Here is a 17,608-nt window from a genome sequence, read left to right on the forward strand (position 1 = left end):
TCATAACTGCACACCACAATGGAAACCAAACCTTGAGGGTGTTTGCAATTTATATCATTCTAATTGACCTCGATAAAAGAAAATCTATACCAAAAAAAATGCATCAAGGATCTATTTGGCGTTTCTTTAATTTTAAGGTGGGGGAAGAGAATCTTGATTATTTTCATTGATATTTTGCCTTAGACCTTGTCACTGTCCTTTCAGCTGGGGGTTCTTAGGAAATGATACGATGATAATAATGATGGAAATGATAATGCCTGCTTTGGGAATGGAAGGCAGTTTCTCACTGAAGAAAGCTAAGATAAAAATCTAAAATAGATCCTTTCAAGTACCAAAAGAAAATAGAATGACTGGGCGAACTGTGGGAGGGGAGAAGAATCTCAAGCAAGCTCAATATTTGGGGCTACTTTATTCCTAGGTTGTGTTTGCCAATCTAAAAGTTAACCAAAGTGCTGGCTGAATTTCAGGTGGCTTGAAGCTTTAAGGTCCGAAGTTGGGGATTTGGAGGGTATAAAAGGTGGCTCAAGGTTTGGGTCTCCAAGGCACTATAGGAGTAAGGGTAAACTGTGGATCAATTATCCTAAACTTGGGACAATCTGTTTAGGTCCAGAAATATTTATTTATTGTAGTTGAAAGAGCTAGAAAGAGAAGGAGAAGCAGAGAGAAAGATTCTTCATCAGCTGGTTCACTCCCTGAATGGCTGCAACAGCTGGAGCTGAATCTGTCCAAAGGCGAGATCCAGGATCTTTTTTCTGATCTTGCATGTTGGTGTGGGGACCCAAATACTTGAGTCTACTGCTTTCTGAGGCCATTAGCAGGAAACTGAGGTCCGGAAATATTTTAATCCTTGAATGTGGATAAGGATTTATGATTTAACCTTTCAACTCTTGCAGTTCTCTGGAGGATTAAAAATAATTCTACAAATTATTTTAAAATTCATTATCCAGCAGAGATAATTGGATACATTAAAAAAACCAGGCACTAACTAGGAAATAGCAGTAATAATAGGCAATAAAGATATAGCTGCAGAGACTTCACCTGCTGAAGTGAACATACATGGATCAGGAAATGCTTATGTATAAATATTCAAGACCATATACATCAAGCTTAGAAATTGAAATTGTAAAGGTGCCATGACATATTTAAATTAAACAAAATTTCTAGAGCTGAAAAAATGCATAAATTCAAGAGGTAGTTCACCAGTTAACTTCTAATTAGGAAATCAGAAGCATGTTAAATTTAAAACAGATATTGCTTGGGGTGATCAGTGTGGCATAGTGGATTAAGCTACCACCTGCAGCGTCAACCTCCCATAGGGATGCCTGTCCATTTCCTAGCTGTTGTGCCTCTGATCCACTAACATGTTAATGACTTGGAAAAGCAGTGGAAGGAGGCTGAAGTATTTGGGATTCTGGCCACTGGTTGTGGGAGACCCAGATGAAGCTCCTGACTCCTAGCCTCAGCCTAGTCCAATCCTGGCTGTTGACAGCCATTTGGAAATGAGTCAGCAGGTGGGAGACCTCTCTGTCTTTCTGATTCTCTGATTTGCAACTAACCTAACCTAACTAACCTAACCTAACCTAACCTAAAAAATATTAAAAACAATAAAACAGACATTCATTATAAGTTCACAAGGGCAGAACAAAAGGCATAGGGATAAGGGAGATGAAAATGAGACTGAGATACTTAAAGTTCAGAAGTGGCTAATAACCTGCACCTGATGTTACACCCCTGGAGACTTGCAGTTGGGTTGGATTGGCTTCAATGCCAGCTGGAGAGTACAGCTAACATTATAGGTAGGTGTTGTCTCTTATCTGTCAGGATTTGGAATCACTGCACCCTGAATGCCATGGTGGCCAGACCCTGCCAACATCCACCACAATGCCAAAGCCAGTGTTACTTTTTGATCTCAGAGTAGCCCCAACTTATGAATCTCCAATTAATAAACAGGAATTGAGCTGACAAAGAATCCTGGGACATGCATTTTGCAGAATCCCAGGGTGAGGAAAACAGCAGATTAGGAGGATGTAGGTGTGAGAGAAGTGAAAGAGAGGGAGCAGAGTATCAGTGGTAATTTACAAGAAGGGCCTGCCTCGTTAGCTTGGAAGAATCTTCACATACTCTTCTACCTGCACTTGAGCTTCTATACAACAATAACAGCTTTATGTTCCTGTCTAGAGTTAATATCTTATGCTTCTGTCTAGAATTAATATCTTCTGTGTAAAGAAAAAACTCTCACCTCTCCCAAGAGGAGAGACAGATTCCTACCAGTTACTACTATCCTTATTGATATTACTTCTAGTTTAGTCAGAATCCCTCCTGGATACTTTGCAAACTGAAGATTCAGCTATAAAGTTCCTTGGCACCACCACTTCCTGAAGAGCACGACAGGGGATATGTGTAAGAAAATAGTTACTACATAGAGAATATACAGCATGAGCAATGAAAGTGTAATTAATTTGGTACTTGTTGGGTCATGAAACTGGTTGATGTTTATGATTTCTTTTTCTTTGCTTCTGGCTAGCACTTGAGCTACTTGTTTTTATTTTGTTTGTTTGTTTGTTTTTACCTGTTAGGGTAGCTGAATCTTCATTTTGGAGGGGGTCAGAATCGGTAGTGGTGAAGTTATTTATTAACTTTTCCTGTTATTCAGGGAGTCTGAAAGCAAATCTAGGAAGTCCCTTGGTTTCATGACATAATCCTTATTAGTCCTGGTATGTAGCAGCAACCCAATATCTGTGTTATAATCTAGGCCACTCACCACAGGCACTGTCCAGGAAAGCTTGCTGGCTTTGTATCACATGAAGCTCAATATATCTAAGTGATAGTTCCAAGTTCCAATTCATTTAAACCATTTTACATGACTTGATAGCATCCATTCCTTGTGAGTCAGACCTCTAAATCAGCATGACACTCAAATATGAGCTGAATATTTTCTCTGAAATCCAAAGATGCCTAACAAGCATTGTACCTTAATGGCAGGAGCACAAAGTTGGCCTTCCAAAGTCTTACGATTATTGTCTCGTCTCCAAGACATGCATCTGTTTTCTGGAAGAACTGAAAATGGGGGAAAAGATAGGTTCTGTCTCCACTTCACCATTATATCTTACATTAACTTCAGGTGGATTAGAGAACTAAATGTGAAAGATAAAACCATTTTGGAAGAAAATGTAGATTTTTTTTCTTGACCTTTGAGTCTTAGTCTTAAAACATGACATGATAATATATACAAAATGCATACACTGAACTACATCAAAATTGAGGATAACTCTTCTTAAAAAATATATAGTTAAAAACAGTAGAAATGCGGAACCTGGATGGGAAAAGATATTTGTTCACATGAAGTGTATAGCGGTCTAATTTTCAGAAATAGGTAACCAACAGAAAAATGGGCGAAAGAATCTGGAACAGATATTGAACAACTGAGTATATACAGTTATCCAAAAGCTTCTGTTACCATACTCAACTTCATCACTTAACAGGGAAAATGCAAATTGAAAACCATAGTAAGATAACACACAACAGAATAAGTACATATATGTTTTCAAAATGGGTTTTTCTAAATGCAAAATTACTGAGAGACAGATGGGAAAGAGAGTGAGAGGGAGGGAGAGAGACTCTTTTAACCACTGGTTCACCCTCCAAACAACCACAAAAGCAAGGGCTGCACCAGGCTGAAGTCACAAACTGACAACTCCACTTGGATTTCCTACATGATCCTGCCCACCACAGGATTAGCCCTCATGGAAACCAGCAGGAGCTGCGGCCTGATTGGAGCCACCCACAATAATCCTCACCTGGCCCGCCCCTGTCCTGGTTCCAATGCTTGATAGAATGTAAAGCAGATTGGTCCAATCTGTCCCACATTCCATTCAGCTCTTGTACATGTCCATGGGCACTGAAGCCTATAGGGTTCAACCCAACCAGCCCATAATCCAGCCCACACATGTGCCAGCGGGTGCCATTCTGTCTATCCATGCCTGCTTCTAGTTCTGATTCTCCTGTTCACCAGTTAGAGTGGCAACCCAAGGAGATGCCCACTGTTTCCCTACTGGAACCACTCCCTGATCTTGCACTCTCCAGCTGGTTCTGCAGTTTAGTTCAACAGAATTTGCTCCCTCATGCCAGCACCTGCCAGCTGTTGCTGTGGCAAAACCCAACCAACCTGCACCCACTGTGGTTTGTGCAGGCATCAGTGGGTACAGTCAACCCAGCCTAGCTTTTTCTCCTGCACATACATATGTTTACATTAAAAAAACTTGTATAGAGAAATTTTATGGCATTGTCTCATGCAGTTATGGAGGCTGCCAAGTTCAAAACCTCCAGGGTATGTTGGTAAGTGCCAGCGTTGATGTTCAAGTCTGGAGGCTGCCAGCCTGGACACCCAGGGAGGAGCTAACATTGCAGTTGAGATCTGAAGGCAATCTGTTGGCAGAATTCCTTTCTGCTTGTAGTTGGGACGGAGGCGGTGAAGTGGAGTAGGTCAGCCTTTTGTTTTATTTAGATTTTCAACAAATTGGAAAAGGCCCAATTACATTATGGATAGCAATCTGCTTTATTTAAAGTTCACTGACCAAATGTAAGTATAATTCACAAATAGCTTCACAGAAATATCAGAATACTTGACCGAGTATCTGGCTAATTTAAATTGACATATATAATTAACCAGTGCTGGGGTGAGTGTTGTTATGTGGTAGATTAAGCCATTGACTGTGACACCTATATACTATGTGCAAGTGTCTGGAATGAAGTCCTGACTATTAGAATTCTGATCCAGTTTTTAGCTAAAGCCCTAGAAAAAGCAAATAATAATTGACCAAGTGCTTGGGTCTCTGTCACCCATGTGGGAGGCCCAGATGGTCTTCTGGAATACCTACTTTGGCTTGGCCCAGGTCTTGGCTGTTGTATGTGTTTAGGGAGTGAAATATGTTGCCACCCCCAATCTCTGACACTCTGCCTTTCAGATAAATAAATAAATAAGTCTTTGCAAAAATTAACTGTTGCACCTGTCAAGATGCATCCCATCAGCAGTTTTGTTTATGGAGGTGAGGGATGTGGCTTTCAGTTCACATCTGCTTCACTCACAGCAATCGCCTCCTTATTATGTATTCACTGCTGCAAGACATTAAATATTACTCTGAATTTGTAGTGACATTAGTAAGAAAGATATCGTTTGCACAATAAGTTAACAACTTGACAAACTGTAGTTTACTTAGCTTTGCTTGGCTTCTGTTGAGTCAGAACTGGCTGTAACAGATTTTGCAAAAAAAAAAAAAAGATATTTCTGCTAGTCTTAAGAGTATAAAAAGTGTGATTCAAAGGCACGTATTGATTTTTTTTTTAAGCGAGCGCATCTGCTCTGGAGTAGCTTTCCAGAGTGCTAAGCTTACATTTTAGCAAGCCACCTGAACTACTGATTTGGTAGAACTCACAAGTTTTGTTCTCTTTTGTATGAACTCCAACCTGGTATGTCTCTGGTGTCTGATAACACTACTCTTTCGTTGTTCTGGGCTAATTGACCTCTGATCCTATTTACAATAAGACCGTTATGCAACTAAAAAAGCTAGTGGTTTATCAAAGTTCCATGTGGGTATACTTTCACTTCTTCACTCCTTAAAAATTCCATCCATTGTCAAGTTCTCATTTTTCTCTCTGTGGTTGAGTCTCATTAACGCTTGAGACTGAACAACTCTGCACATTTTTTTTTCACTATTTACTCCACAGTACCACCTAGATAGTTTTCCAACATCTTAAGTGTGTCTTAAAAAATAAAATTGCTAATAATCTCATTTTTCTGGTGGTTGGTATTTGTTTTGAAAGTGGTTCTAGGCCCCCAGGATTAATCTTGGATTTTTATTTGATTTTTTTAAATAACAGATTTACTCTGAAAAAGCTAAAACTGGAAACAATTCATGTGGAATCACTAAAAAAATAAACAAATCATGGCATATCCATAAATTGAACATAACTCAGCAGCAAAAACTAATGAACTATTGGCTTAAGTAAAAACTTGTAAAATCCATTTATTTGACATTCTTTTTGTATCAATCCTTTAAAGCGAATTTTGTTTATGCACTTTTCTATTTTTATTTATATGAAGAGAACAGATTTTATGTATTTCATAGGTATAATTCTAAGGAGATAATCACACTTCCTTCCCTCCACCTCTTTCTCCCTCAATCCCTTCCTTACCTTCCTTTCTTTTTTCTTCTAAACGTTTAAGACACACATTCAGTTAATTCTACAATGATAAAGTTAATGATCCACCAAATAAATAATTTAACAAGTAGTAAGTAGAAAAAGCTCTATAAATAATAATCAAATTTCAAAATGTCAATTTCTTTTACACATGTTAAATTTTTTGTGCTCTGTGTATTAATTAACATGAATTAGGGAAAATGTGGTATTTACCTTTTTTTTTTTTAAGATTTTATTTTTATTATTTTTTCATTGGAAAGGCGGATATACAGAGAGGAGAGACAGAGAGGAAGATCTTCCGTCCAATGATTCACTCCCCAAGTGAGCGCAACGGGCCGATACTATGCCTATCCGAAGCCAGGAGCCTCTTCCGGGTCTCCCACGCGGGTGCAGGGTCCCAAAGCTTTGGGCCGTCCTCGACTGCTTTCCCAGGCCACAGGCAGGGAGCTGGAAGGGAAGCGGGACTGCCGGGATTAGAACTGGTGCCCATATGGGATCCTGGGCGTGCAAGGCGAGGACCTTTAACCACTTGCGCCACCGCATTTACCTTTTTGTAACTGGCTTATCTCACTAAGTATAATGACTTCCAGTTGTATCTGGTTACAAAAGATGAGATTTCATTCTTTTTTATGGCTGAGTATTTTTCCATAGTGTGTACATACCACGTTTAAAAGATGGGTATAAACTGAACAATTTTCATTTACTTACTTCATGGTGCTGATTTAGGAGCACAGCAGCACCTACCACTCCTCCCTCCCCCCTACTCGCAATTCCCACCCACCCATCCATCTCCCTCCTTATTTTTAGCTTAATTTTTACAATGGTGTATTTTCATTTCACTTTGCATTGTTTGTTAAAGACATCAGTACATATGATGCAGAAAAAAAAAAACAGACAAAGTACAGTTTCTCAGGAGAATGGACAAAGCTTGTATGCATTAATCAATCTTGGAATGTTAACCTCACTTATTTAGATTATAATATTAAAATTGTATTAGTTATCACAGATCAGGGAAAACATGATATTTCAGGACTGGATTATTTCACTAAACATAATGATTTCCAATTGGATCCCTTTAGTTCCAAAAGATGAGATTTCATCTTCTTGTATAGCTGAGTAGTGTATAGATACTACATTTTTTAGCCAGTCATAAGTTGATTCCATATCTCAGTTGATTCCATATCTTAGCTATTATGAATTGACCTGTTATAAACATGGGGATAAAGGTAACTTCCTCATATGTGGATTTATTTATCTTGGGTAAATTCCCAGGAATTGCATGGCTGGATGTTATGCTAGATCTATTTTTAGATTTCTGAGGATCTCTTACTGTCTTCTGTCATGGTTGCACGGGTTAACATTTCCACTAACAGTGGGTTACATTATGCTTTCCTCCACATGATCACCAGCATTTATTGTTTTCTAACTTCTGTGTTAGCCATTCTAACTGGGCTGAGATGAAATTTTATTGTGGTTGTTTTTTTTTTTTTTTGTATTTCCATGATAGCTAATGATCTTGATCCTTTTCTTTCATGTGTCTGTTGACCATTCCATCCTTTAAAAAATGTTCATGTCCTTTGCCCATTTCTTAACTGGACTGTTTTGTTGTTGAACTCTTTACAACTTTGCTTTATGTATGTATGTATGTATAAATTTATTTGAAAGAGAGAGGGATCTTTTATCTTCTGGTTCACTCTGTAAGTGGCTACAACTGCTAGAGCTGGGCCAGTCAGAAGCTAGGACAGGAACTTCTGGGTCTCCCATGTGGCTAGACCCTCCCAGGTCCCTGAGCTCTGGGGCCAGCCTCCCCTGCTTTCCTGCGTGAATTAACAGGAACTGTATTGATAGCGGAGCAGCTGGGACTCAAACCAATGCCTTTATGTCATCCTGGCACTGCAGTTGGCAGCTTGATTTGCTTTGCCACAATGGTGGCCTCTGGGACAACTATATCTTCTTCCCAGTGAGCTTGAAACCACATTGGGATCTTGAACCTTCTCAGGTTGCAAGAAAGCTGTTTACATTACTGTTATAAACAAGGAAAGATCAATGATGCTGAAAATACGCAGAAACTAGCCCTGGCCAGTCACATCCCTTAACTCCTCCTGTGAATGACACGGCCCCATCATTGGGACACACGTAGAACGTTCTTTCTCACTGTCACTCTTGAGGACATGCTGTAGCCTCCTTGTGTGAGTTAGATTCCCGAATCAATGCTTTGGACTGAGCACCACGCCAGTAGGGTTCTTTGCGTTGGAATCTTCAGTAGCCCTTCTCAAAAAACGTTTGGGAAATTCCCTGGAGAGAATTCCCTAGCCTTCTCTTTTGACACAAACTATTCGATTCAACCTAACAGAACCTTTGTTCATCCCCACAATATTTTCTCTCTCTGTTTGCAGTCCTTCTGCTCTGTTCCGTTCTTCATACAATCACCGCTATGATGTATGTCACTGTGGATGCGCTGTAGATGTACCTGTTCTTGCACAAAAGTGTTATTGCATCATGTGTTCTCTGCAGAGTCAAGTTCCTTCGACTATCTGTATTTCATTGACACTGGATTATTTACCAATGGTTTGTTCTTTTTATTGCGAACCAGTGGCCCACAGCATGTATTTATTTATCCACTCACCTGTTCATGAACTCTATGAATAGTGTTAAGAATATTTGGTACAACTGTTCCCACAGGCACAAATTTTCTTCTCTCTTGGCACCGATCTAGGAGTACAATTTATATGATGAGCATATGTATAACTTTATAAAAAAAAAAAGAGCCCAACTGTTTCAAAAGTGGTTGTACCATTTAATACTCCTGTGAGCAATGCATGCAGGTGTCAGGTGCTCCTTTCCATCAACAACAATTGGGATTGCTACGCTTCTAAATGATCATAATTCTTGGTGGGAATACCACACCAATGTTTATTTTTACTCACCTGTATATATTCTTAACTATTCTGAAATAAAGTAACTTAGAAGCTATTTCTGATGAGATAACACTTACAAGGAGGGTATTGTTCACCACAATGTTAGTTCTGATGGAAATCTGTTTCATGCTGGTGTGAGGTGTGTCATTAATACCATCCTTATGGCAACATAATTTATGCTTCATGGGTCCTCTGAGTATCCAGAGTCATGGTAGGAAAGATGGACCATGTGGGACAGACCAAGCCTCAGGACATAAACCAGGGGAACTACTGGGGAGTTTGTTTCAGAAAACAGGGCAGAATGACTCCCAAACCTCTTCTGCACTGCTGAGATGTTCTACTCACTGCCATGGAACCTGGATGGTAGCAGGGCCCTGACTCTGCACCTGGAGAGGCCCCTGGGGCTCCCTCCACACAGCCTCTCAACACCTTCACACCATCTCTACTGTCATCCATTCAGTCCTCTCATTTTCAGACTTGAATCTTTCTTCCTCTTAAAATGGCTAAAGTCTCTGAATTCCCCAGCCCAGAGAAAAATTGTGTCTTGCAGAGAGAGAAAAGCTGGTAGTGATGGTGACCGTTAGACACCAACCTAATCTCCATTCTAGTGGTTGACATCCAATCTTCAGCCTGGTACTTTATGATCTAAAGTAAAAACTGTGTTTTCCAGTTCTCTTGGAAACTAGGCAGAGTCATCAGATTAAATTCTGTGTGGACATGAGGCTGGTTGTGACTTCTAGGAAGAATTCTTGAAAGTGATGGCTTCCTGAGAACTTTGTACCCCAACACTCCCCTTCCATGATGTGAAATGAGGGGACACACTTGCTGACACAGAGTGGATTATAAGGGGGAACTTGAGGATGATACAGGTGCAGAACACAGGACTTTACCCTGAGAGCATTGAGAGCGTTTTTGTTGTTGTTGTTGTTGTTGAAAGAATATAGCTTTGCAGCTTTTGGCAACATTTTAAGTTTTCTATCATATGCTGTCAAAATGAGACCTGGTGATGTGCCATTTGGTATTTAGCAAAAGAAAGAGCCTAAATGCGACTGAATTATTTTGGATTTATTTTTTTATAGCTTAATTTTTTTTTGTCTAGAATTCTTTGTACTTGTTTTACTTATTTGAAAAGCAGCATGGCAGAGAAAGAAAGGGAGAGACAGAGAAAGAGATCACCCATATGCTGGTTCCACTGGGACAAAGGAAATCAGGGGCAGAAACTCCACCTAGATCTTGCACAAGGGTGGCAGGGTCCCAAGGCGGATCAGGCAGGGAGCTGAGTCAGAAGGGACTTGATGGGGCATTTAAATGGGATAGCAGCATCACAAGTGGAAGCTTTGTAATGGCCTGGGAAACGCAAATCTTTCATCCATTGGTTCACTTTGCAATGGCCACAATGGTGTGGTGAACCCAAGGAGCCAAGAGTTTTATTCACATCTCCCATGGGTTTGGACATCTGCACCTACTTTCTTGGCTTTTTTTCTTTGACCAAACAGTAAGAGCATCCCACCTTCACTGTAGCAGAGAATGGCTGTCAAATCTTGACACAGATGAACATAAGAGTTAAATGCTTTCAAAAACTTAATCAGAATAAGAAAATCTAGACTTCTAAGGACTCCACACAGACTGATGTTGTGGCATGGCAGGAAAAGCCACTGATGTTGTGACTCAGTGGATCAAGCTTTTCCTGCCATGCCACAAATCTGACCCTTGTATTTGGTCTTTAATACATAGTGCAAAGAAAACTCAAGGAATCAGTCAATAACTATTGTCCAATAATTACATCCTGCTAGGAAAAATAGGTGTTCCATTCTGTTCTGGCATTTTTGAGAGGAGAGACGGTTTGCCTTATTTTTGAATTGTAAAATTGTATTCAAATTTGTAGTCATGAGAAATTTAAAGAAGGCTTGTTTCACAAATAAAGCTTTTAAAAATCATTCAATGATTTATGCATGAATAAAACACATGACGGATGAAACATGCTAGACTTGTTTCACACACATTGGATATTTGAAACAACCGAGTGATTTTTTTGTTTGGGAGTAAGCATTGTAAGTAATTCAGAATCTTATGTGTATGTTAAGGACTTAGTGAAAAATGTTTTACCGTTACAGAAATGATGATCCATTAAGAAAAATCTCCTTTTGAAGTACTACATTTTTTTGTGGTTCATTTTATCTATAAAAATAAGACTTAAGCCTTAGAAAGTTTCCAGGCCAACTGTCCACCCAGTACAGTCACTTTTCAAAAGTCAAAGCTGGGATAGATACACAGATTGTGGTTTAACACTTCCGCACATCAGCAGCACCTGCATGACACTGCAGCCATTGTCCTGGGCGGTGAAGGAGACAACAATTCCTTTTTGCATTGAATCAAAATCTACTTTCCTTGACTTTCAAGTGTTCATCCAAGTCCTGGCCTCTGGAGCGACACAGAATTAGTATATTATTCTTTCCATGACAGCCCTTCAAATATTTGAAAGCAGATATTATGCCTTTCTTATTTTTTACCTCCCAAATTGCTTGAATAATTTATCAAAAATTATAGCTTCTCCCATTCACTTGAACATTTCCTTTTCATTACATTCTAATTGGTCAAAGTCCCTCTTAAAGGGTGGCATCTGGGATTCAATTTGATGCGATAGACAAGGTTTAACTAGCCAGAACTCCAATAGGCCTGCCATGGGCAGTGAGCCGTGGGTGGTGATTCCTCATGGAAGCCTCATCTTTCTTCCTTAAGAGGAAGATGCTTGTGTGGAAGTGCTTGGTAAAATACAAGGGGCTTTATAAATGAAATAACTTGTTACATTCCATTTTAAGATTTTTTTTAAAGATTTATTTTTTTAATTTTTATTGGAAAGGCGGATATACAGAGAGGAGAGACAGAGAGGAAGATCTTCCGTCCCATGATTCACTCCCCAAGTGAGTGCAACTGCTGATGCTATGCCTATCCGAAGCCAGGAGCCTCTTCTGGTCTCCCACGCGGGTGCAGGGTCCCAAAGCTTTGGGCCGTCCTCCACTGCTTTCCCGGGCCATAGGCAGGGAGCTGGAAGGGAAGCGGGGCTGCCGGGATTAGAACTGGTGCCCATATGGGATCCCGGGTGTGCAAGGCGAGGACCTCAACCACTGTGCCATCGCGCTGGGCCCCCATTTTAAGATTTTAAAATACAACTAATTAAGGAATATTTTTATGCATATGCAGTGCTAATTTTAACCTTTGCATCCACAGAATTTGCACTAAGGCTAGTAGCTTTTTCCTGACAGCAGTATGTGATAGTAAAAGCATAAAAATCGTGTATTTATTTTCATTTATTTGAAGCAGGACAGAGAGAGAGAACTCATACTTTGCTCACCACATGCCCACAACAGGCAGGACTGCACTGAAGTCATGAACCCAGAACTTAGTGGCAAGGACTTAGCTTCTTCCTTCCTTCCTTTCTTTTTTTCTTTTCTTTTCTTTTCTTTTCTTTTCTTTTCTTTTCTTTTCTTTTCTTTTCTTTTCTTTTCTTTTCTTTCTTTCTCTCTTTCTTTCTTTCTCTCTTTCTTTCTTTCTCTCTCTTTCTTCCTTCCTTCCTTTCTTTCTTTCTTCCTTCCTTCCTTTCTTCCTTTCTTTCTTTCTTTCTTTCTTTCTTTCTTTCTTTCTTTCTTTCTTTCTTTCTTTCTTTCTTTCTTTCTTTCTTTCTTTCTTTCTTTTTCGATTCATTTTTATTGGAAAGGCAGATATATAGACAGGAGGAGAGACAGATCTTCCATCCCCGATGATTCACTCTCCAACTGGCCACAAAGACTGGAGCTGAGCCAATCCGAAGCCAGGAACCAGGAGCTCTTCCAGGTCTCCCATGTAGGTGCAGCATTCCAAGGCTTTGGGCTGTCCTCAACTGCTTTCCCAGGCCACAAGCAGGGAGCTGGATAGGAAGCAGGGCCACCGGGATTAGAACTGGCACCCATATGGGATCCCGGTGTGTTCAAGGCGAGGACTTTAGCCGCTAGGCCATGGCGCTGGGCCCTCTATATTTAGTTATATATATAATTATGTATATATATAATTTAAACAAGTAACTGTATTTCTTCTATTTTAGAATATACCTTTAAGCTTGCATGTCTTTTACTAATTTTGAGTAAGAAGCAGACTTGCCCTGAGTTTGTTTTAAAATTTTCATCTGACTGTTCATTCATTCATTCATTCATTCATTCTCAGTTTCTTCTTGAGTGTTGATTATCTGTTAAGGACTTGAATTACATATTGATAAATTGTTTTTCCTTCTTTTTTTTGCTTTACTTTAGAAGATTTTTTTGGATAACAATAACTTCTAATGTAGTTAGAAAGAATTTATATCCAGGATGTTCTAATTAGGAATTTTAATATACTAACAGCTGGTGAATATGGAGAGAAAATAAGTGTGTATGAAACGTAAATATGAGGTCCAAGTGGGATGATGGAAGCCCAACATACTTTCTGACACACAGTATGTATCTGGCTGTTATTGGCCATTATAACAAAATACTTGTGGCTAGATTCTTTATAAAAAACAGAGGTTTATTTAGCTCCCCCCCCGCTTTCAACCTGATTTCTCAAAAATTATTTCATTTTTAATATTATTTATATAGTTGAGAAGAGTGCATGCCCATGTGGACCTTTCATTACGATGGGGAGAGTTGAGATATGGAGGAAAGTAGGTGGGAAAAATGCTTCAGTTCTTTTGTTTTTTCTTCCTCCTGTGTCCTGGGTGGGAGTGTGGGTGGGAGGGGATGTGGCACTCACTCTTTGCTGTTAAATTACATCAGTGCCGAGGGATGGAGGTGGTCATTTGATGTCACCTTAGAGACCCAGAAAAATTTACTGAAGGTGCTGATTGAGTGGTTTTGTTAGTTTTGATATGTTGTCAGCTTCGTTGCACCAGGGTGGAGAAAATCTTTCTAAGGTCTCTTGGCTGGCCAGGTCTACCTTGGTATATCTACAGACCTAGAAATTTACTGCGAAGTCTGGCCAGAAAAGTTGTTTAACCTGTTCTACTTTCCATTTTTGATGAGGTATACAATGTCCTTTGCTGGCTTAGATGAGTTGGCTCTCATGTCTTTGTGTGTACCTGGGTATGTTCTCTGTTGTGCAGGTGTCAACAACTGAGCAGGCCCAGTCCTGACACACACACTCCAAGGTATGATCACATATCTTGTGATTTTCCCTGAGACTGGGGTTTAAGTTCAGTTGTCTAACTGGGAGTCACCTAAGGTGCCCTTAGACTTGACTTCATTGTGTGCCAGCTAGTTTAGGGTCAGGTTTGGTCTGTCAGTAGCACCAGCCGGTGCACATAATGATGGATGCAGTTGCCTGGTCAGTTCTGCCCTCAATCTCATCTCACATGAACCACACATGCTGTGGCCTAACTCAGCCCAGCCTGCCACAGGCCCATACCTGACGCTCATCAATGGGAGCTCTGGCCTAGTCAGTCCTGCCCCCAGTCCTGGTTTTTGTCCATGTTGGTGTTTGCTATACTCTAGCCTTTCCTGTCCTGCCTCCATCCAGCTTTTATGCACACCCATGGGTGCTATGGCTTGATTCATCCTGTCCCACCCCCAGACCCAGCCCAAATGCAGGCCAACAGATATTGCAGTGTTATCCATCCTGGCCTTCCCCCAAGCCTCACTCTTGTGCTCACCAGCAGGAGCTGCAGCCTATCAAGGGAGTCCCCATAGCTCCCCTACCAAGTCCACTCCCAGCCCCGGAGCTTGCTCTTGCCAATGGGTGCTGTGGCCTAACCTGACATGACCCATTGTCAGTCTCAGCACTTGTCAGCAGGTGTTGCAGCCTAGTCCGACCAGCCAGCACCCATTCCTGGCTCTCAGTGGTGGGTGCTACAACCTAGCCCAGACTGGCTCACCTTCAGCCCCGGCTTTCATGTGAATTGGCAGGTACTAAGACCTATCTTGGCCCATGTTGCACCTATTGAATTCTTGCACATGCTGGTGGATGGACACTACTACTGCTTTTTTTAATTTTTGTTTTTTTGTTTAATTACATTGCATTATGTGACACAGTTTCATAGGCTCTGGGATTCCTCCAATCCCTCCCCAAACCTTCCCCCGTGGTGGATTCCTCCACCTTGTTGCAGTATTACAGTACAAATCCAGTCAAGATTCTTTCATTGCAAACATATACCAAGCATAGGGTCTAACATCTTATTGTCCAGATAAATTCAATGGTTCCTTGGGGAGACCATCTCTGGTCTGAAGGTAGAGCTGGCAGAATATCATCCCGATCAATTAAAAGCTCCAACATAACATCAACAATAATTTGCAACATTATGGAATTAATTAATTGACATGTATTGAGTAACTAATATGTTAAAAAAAATGCAAGTTCTTAACCACATCCTGTGACTACTTCATTGACATTTCAATTTTAGTTTATATACAGAACCGGCTGCTATACACCTTAAAATGGCTATAGGGTACTTACTATTCAGTGTCTATTTTTATTTTAGTATTTAGCAGTTTATAGTGTTGAAGCATAATTTTGCTGAACTTGGCAGATTTTAGGATAGTCTAAACTGGCTTATAACTTTAACAAAGCCTATGTCAACAGTTGAGGAGCAGAACAGTTTTAGGAGGGGTGTGCAGAGAAATCTTCAATACCTTAGTGAGGAGTAACTAATCTTTGTGTCCTGCCTAGTAAGGTATGTGTGAGTCCAGGCTGACCATTTCCTCTCTGGTTCTAAGCTTCCCTTGTTGTTCTCTGTTTATCTGTTCTAATTTTTTTTGTTTGCTTTTTTGGGGGTGGGGGAGAGCTCCGAAGCGACAATGATGGTCATTGCAAGAGAGTATGGGGACCCAAAGTTGGAACTAAGTAAGGACCAGAGAAAGCTCCTCTCCCTAGTACTGAAGGAAGTTTACTGTTTTTCTGTTTCTGCGGACCGCTCAGGGCTCCTGGCTGTTGTTCTGATGACCTTGGATCCTGCGAGGAAGGATTTGGGCTTCTTCCATCCCATGTGGTAGATCCAAACAGGGGTGGATGACCTCAGAGTTTTTGGCCTCCGAAGGCACTCCAATTCCCCGTGGTCTCTTTGGCAGTTGGGATGTAGTCCTTGGTTTCCGTACTGATAGTCCTTGGTGAGGACCCGCGAGTTTTCAGGGTTGGGATACAAGCCTCCTCCTGTCCACCTGCTCCACTCTGGGGTCCCCTCTGTAGGTACTACTTCTTAAAGGATGCACACCACCTCCCACACTGCATACATTGATGATCATGAACCATAAAATATTAATCCTTAAAGGACTCACTGAACCCACATCCAAGACTCAGCAAGTGGGCATTTAATCAATATTTGTGATATGAATTTTGCATATTAAGGGAGTATTATTTCTAATCTTGAAAGTGAACTTGGTATTATAGTTGTGGTTGGGTCTGATAGATTTATGTGCCATTGTGTAAAAACGCGAGACATTTTGGGACTGCATGATCTCATATTTATTTTGTAGGAACATTATTTCTTGGTCAAGATGAATTATGAAACATGATGAAATTGTGATAGTTATGGCTTGATTTGTAACATGTGTCAGTTACTCTAAACAGCTTAAATTTTTTGAAAATCTGTAAATATTCATAATAAAATGGTTGCTTAGTGTTATCTACATTGGGGAGAAAGTTATTAAAGAAATCTAGTAACCATTTTCTAGGATTATAGTGTTCTCATATTTATTTAGAAAAATAAGAACCAAAATAGAATCCTGAAGGGTTGCCCATGTTAGCTCCCTTTCTAAGTATACATTTCAAATGCTACTGTTTTTTTCTTGTTGCAAATCTCAGCAACTGGGGCCTTGTAAATTGGAGGTGTTTTATAAAATTAGATGGAGTAACATGATTTAAATTTTTATTACTAGATCCAGAATTTCCTTCTCTTGAAATTCCTTTCTTTTAAAAAGAATTTTTAAAAAGGAATTTCATTCTTTTTAAATGATATATTTTATTATCATTTTTAATTGGAAAGGCAGATTTACAGAGAGGAGGAGAGACAAAGACCCATCCACAGGATCACTCCCCACCAAGAGGCCATAGCTGCTGGAGCTGAACCAATCTGAAGCCAGGAGCCAGGAGCTTCTTTTGGGTCTCCCATGCTGGTGCAGGGTCCCAAGGCTTTGGGCTAACCTCTGCTGCTTTCCCAGACCACCAGCACGGACCTGAAAGTGAAGCAGAACAGCCAGGATACCAACGGGTGTCCATATGGGATCCTAGAGCATGCAAGGAGAGGATTTAGCCATCAGGCTATCACTCTGGGCACTGAATTTACTTTCTTTTGAATAATATTGTTTTAGGGGTAGCTGTTAGGAGCAGTGGCCGAGAAGCCAGTATAAGTGCCCACACTCTACATCGATGTCTGGGTTCCACATACTGCTGCACTCAGTTCTAGCTTCCTGCTGAAGTGCACCCTGGAGGCTGCTAAGGGCTCACATAGTTGGGTCCCTGATTTCTATAGGGGAGACCCAGACAGAATTAACTCT

This window comes from Ochotona curzoniae, unplaced genomic scaffold (genome assembly GCF_017591425.1).
Source record: "Ochotona curzoniae isolate NIBS_2020 unplaced genomic scaffold, NIBS_Ocur_1.0 scaffold_1037, whole genome shotgun sequence".
Classification (NCBI taxonomy): domain Eukaryota; kingdom Metazoa; phylum Chordata; class Mammalia; order Lagomorpha; family Ochotonidae; genus Ochotona; species Ochotona curzoniae.